Raw genomic sequence first — 4,565 nt, 5'->3', positions numbered from 1 at the left:
AGGGAGAGGGAGAGGGAGAGGGAGAGGGAGAAGGAGAGGGAGAGGGAGAGGGAAATGGTTTATGATCTAACAAGGCAATATATAACCTATAGGTGTTAGTTAAAAGAAAATATGTTTGAGACCTTTGAAGACCAAGCAGTCAAAACCAGGCTCATTCCATCTTACTGGGATGCAGGATGGGGTGGAGCTGATCACTTTACATAGCAGGGAACAGAAATCTGTACATCTCATTTTTTGCAGAAAAGTATACAGGCAGAAAGAATAATACATAAGTTTCCAAAAGGAAAACAAATAAATTTGTCATCTGCCCTCTCTCGCGTAAAGCCTCAGATCAGTAGACACCTGCTCTCCTGTGTGGCATGGGGTTCTTGACTCTAGGATGGATCAGTTCTCAGTGTCAGTGCAAGGATGCCCCGTTCCTTTCTGAAATGAAATCTGCAGCATGGAAAAATGGTTACTATGTCTTTAAGTTCCAGATATGCAGGACCTGGAACCAAGTGTTAAGCAATTTGCTTAATTATTGACTTTTCACAGGAAAAGTCTGGGGAGGGGAGAACAGAGATGCTCTAGAGGACAGGACTCTCTAGAGTGCGCTGTATATTTCACCAGAGGACTATGGCTGTGTAAAAAGGAGGCAAGCTTCTTTCAGTTTTCAAGGCAGAAAGTATGTATTTGAAGTGAGCTTTGTTTTCTATTTTGGGACACTGGAATTCAAGTTTTTACAGAACCTGGAATCTGCTTCTGTTTGGCCTTCATTTTCTCCTTTTGCCTTTGTAAATCAAGTTGTCTCTCTGCTGGAACTGCCTTTTGGGCTCCATCTTGTAGCGTGGGCTCTTTGGCATTACCTGCCTCCAGACTCTCCTGGCTGCCTGCAGCTCTCTCCCTTCCAACTGCCCTCAGGCTGCCCAACACCTTCTGATGACCCTGGCCACTGCTACAATGGTCTCCCTTGCCCGTTTCTTCTTTTCTTTTGAGATATTTGTTCATTTTCTTTTGGCTAATGTTGTGGGTCAAACTCAGGCCCTCATATATGTTATACAAGCATTGTATCTCAGCAGTGCACCCCAGTCATTTTTTTGCATGTACATGCATGTGTCTAGGCGTGTTCAGATGACGATGGATGTGTGTACTCATGTATGTGAAGTTACATTTCACTTTAGATTTTGAGACCAGATCTCTCACTGAACCTAAAATTGAAGACTGGTTGGGCAGGGAGCTCCCAGGGATCCACATGCCTCTCTAGAACTGGGATTATAGATATATGCTACAACACCCAGCTTCCTACATGGGTGCTAGAAAATTAACTAAGATCTTTACATTCTACAGTAAGCGCTCTATTACTGAGCCATCTCCCCAGTCCCCTCTCAGACATTTTTAATTTGGTTAAGGTTCATATCATCTCATTGGTTTTCTTAATCCTGTATTCTTTCATAAGAGCAACCTTATTTTCACTTATGCTATAGTTCTGTCTCCTAATTAATTTGATGGGAATCTGGGCAATGAATGAATTTTATTGCGAAAGGCTGCACTTCTTCAGAACATCATGGTAGTCGCATTGCTGAAGTATAGCTGTCTAAGGCAAAGGTCAATACAACCTGGGGGACAGGGCATATATCTTCACAATGTCAGTGAGAGTTCCTGGGAGGCACGTGTGTCTACAAAGACTAATTCACTGATTAGAACTGTAATTGTGTGGAAAGGATGAAATATTATAAGTTCAGAGGCTAGTTATCTTAACTTGGGATAGATTTAGCCACTTTAACAACCATTCCTTGCCTGCCTCTGTGTCAGAACTAACATTCCATGATAGACCTTTTAAAATGACCTTTTGGTCCTGATAAATGACCTTTTGAAATCTATTGATTTTTAAAGATGACCTGACCTACCTACCACTGCTACTGCTACTACTAGCTTGTACCAATCCAGAACCTAATAATTTCATCAGATAGCATCTGAGGTCTACAGAAAAATTTCCCCATCTTGCTGTTTCTGCCTCTCCATGTACACTTCAATGTATTTTAAACTTGCCTTAATTCATGGCTTTTGTCATTCTATAAAACTATATAATTCATGAGATTGCTTCCATATTGGGACATGGACATCCAGCATAACCTAAATCTATGTTTCCAGACCATGGTCTCTCAAATATGGCTTCAATATAATGTTGTGTTTGCTGTAAGGTAAGAGCTGTGTGCTTTTCACATTGACAATGTTAACAGGCAAAGAAGTAATTGCTAACACTATTTTATCTAGAGTGGTTTTCACAATGCATGCACTATCCTTCATGTCTCCAGAAGCTGTCAGGCCAACAAGAGTAATTACAGCCACTGCTGTAGACTCATGACCCAGGCAGGGCCATCGACCTCAGAAAACTCGCTGTTTCTCTTCTCCTAGGCCATTCAGCTCATAAGCAAAAGAACTAATGTTTGTTCATGAGCCACTTTGACTAACCCCTGCTGTTCGCTCTCTCCCTGTCTCTCTGTCTCTCCCTGTCTCTCTCTGTCTGTCTCTGTCTCTCTGTCTCTCCCTGTCTCTCTCTGTCTCTGTCTCTCTCTGTCTCTCTGTCTCTCTGTCTCTCTGTCTCTCTCTCTCTCTCTCTCCCTCTCTTTCATTTTTTTAAAATAAAAAGTTCTGTTTTGTATGGTAGACCTATCTCTCTTGCTTCTCTGGACAAGTCAAGAAGAAGTACGCTTCTTCTGCGTACATACATGATTTTATGTGACTACATAAAAGTTTTTAAAACATTCCCTGATAGTATGTGTTTCTTGGGTCTGTCTCCACAGCTGCCATTGCCTCCATCAGCTAACAGCAAAGCTTATGGTGATCTGGGACAAAAGTCTTCAGCTTCCAGTCTCTTCTCTCCTTCTCTCTTCTCCTTCCTCTCCTTTTCCACTGTCTCTCTGTGCTCCTCTGTCTCCTCCCTCTTGGGCCCTCTTCCTCTCTCCCTTTCTCCTCCCTCTCTTTCTCCTCCACCACTTCTCTTCCTCCCTTCTCTCTCTCACCTCCCTCTTTCCCTTCCCTTTGCGTCTTCCTCCAGTTTTCCATCTTCCTCACTTCTTCTCCCCCCATTGTCTTTGTAGATATAGGTTTTTACATTGTATGCACACCTTTCATTTTGTCAACAGGAGAATATTTGAAGTTGGAGGAGGGATATATAGCAACCATCAGCTGGTATCCAAGAAGGACAGTGCAGACCTTGGGCTACCCAATGAAAGTAAGTGACTTACCAACTTAGTGCTTGAGGTAGGACTTCCTGTGTTTCCTCTGGGCAGGCTTCTCTTACCTCTTGCCAGACTGCTCAGCTCAGTATTCTCTGCCACTTCAGGACTTGAATTATTAATCATTAATCAGAGGCTGAAACACTCCCTGCTTTCAGCCATGAGCTTCGTAGCCTCCTCCCCCTTGTCAAGTGTCTCCCCAGCACCCTAGAAGGATCTACTGGGTCTGACATACCTGCATGCAGTTGTTGGCCACATTGCCTTGCAGTTTCTAAAGACTTTTCTTTTTTCTGGTTTAAAATGTTTAAAGGTAAAAGAAGAGATGAGTTACAAATTAAATACATTTTGCACTTCCCCCCTCTTTCTCTTTTTCCCCTTCTTTAATTTTCTTCTGCTTCTTTGAACTATGTGAGCCATAATTTTATTCAATATCATTGTTAACCATATCAAACAGACAAAACCCGTATGCTTCTCTCATAAATTCAGTATATATTCCCCATGTTTTTTTCCTGTTTTAACCACTTCTATAGTTGTTGATAAACTACATAAAAATAATGCTTGGAATTATGTCTCAATTTGCACACATGCTATCATGTACAATGGGAAATTTTCTAACTTAAGTAATTGCTTAAAACTTTTATACATGCACATGATGCATTGTGATCAGACCTCACTCATTTTTGCCACCAAATTCCTCCCATCCCCCACTGTCACTTTTCCCTCTCAAGTTTCTTCTTCTTCTTCTTCTTCTTCTTCTTCTTCTTCTTCTTCTTCTTCTTCTTCTTCTTCTTCTTCTTCTTCTTCTTCTTCTTCTTCTTCTCCTCTCCTCTCCTCCTCCTCCTCCTCCTCCTCCTCCAGTCTACTGAGTCACTTAGTGTTGTCTGTGTTCATGGGTGTTGAACTATCTACTGGAGCATGGATAGTCTGAATCCCTGAAAAAAACTGATGCTCTTCACAGGCCAGCAGCCATAACTTGTCAATAGTTCCTTGGCCATGGGTGGGCTTTTATGAGCTCCTGCCCTGACCGTGCTGAGATTTTGGCTGGCTGGATTTTGTTCAGGACTCATGTTTGTGGTCACAGCTATTGTGAGCTCATGTGTACAACAGTGCTGTCTTGTCCAACATATATGGTTTTGCTGTAGATGTCCACTACCTCTGGTGCTTAAGATGCTCCTTCTACAATGCTTCCTGAGCCTTGTGATCAAGGACACGATACAGATGTCCTTTTAAAGCTGATAACACCACAGTCTTATATTCCCTAGATGTTGACCAGTTATGAGCCTTTATATTAATCACCCTATACTGTAAAATGAAGTTTCTCTGATGAGGGCTGAGAAATGCATCAAG

At 42.1% G+C, this 4,565-nt stretch overlaps 1 protein-coding gene across 1 annotated transcript in view; it reads right to left on the bottom strand.

The window, feature by feature from the left end:
• Slc17a3 (solute carrier family 17 member 3) overlaps positions 1–3,923 on the bottom strand; it is a 22,755-nt gene extending 18,832 nt beyond the window's left edge. Inside the window, exons 1-4 of the mRNA XM_031358294.1 lie at positions 3,888–3,923; positions 3,454–3,508; positions 3,228–3,327; positions 2,378–2,382 (exon numbers count right to left, since the gene is read on the bottom strand). The gene's annotated coding sequence lies outside the window, so the exon portion shown is untranslated. The remainder of the gene's footprint in view (positions 1–2,377; positions 2,383–3,227; positions 3,328–3,453; positions 3,509–3,887) is intronic.
• Between the last annotated feature and the right edge of the window lie 642 nt (positions 3,924–4,565).

This window comes from Mastomys coucha, unplaced genomic scaffold, assembly GCF_008632895.1.
Source record: "Mastomys coucha isolate ucsf_1 unplaced genomic scaffold, UCSF_Mcou_1 pScaffold7, whole genome shotgun sequence".
NCBI lineage: Eukaryota > Metazoa > Chordata > Mammalia > Rodentia > Muridae > Mastomys > Mastomys coucha.
Note: the sequence above shows the minus strand (reverse complement) of the source record. Positions and strands in the feature narration are given on the sequence as shown.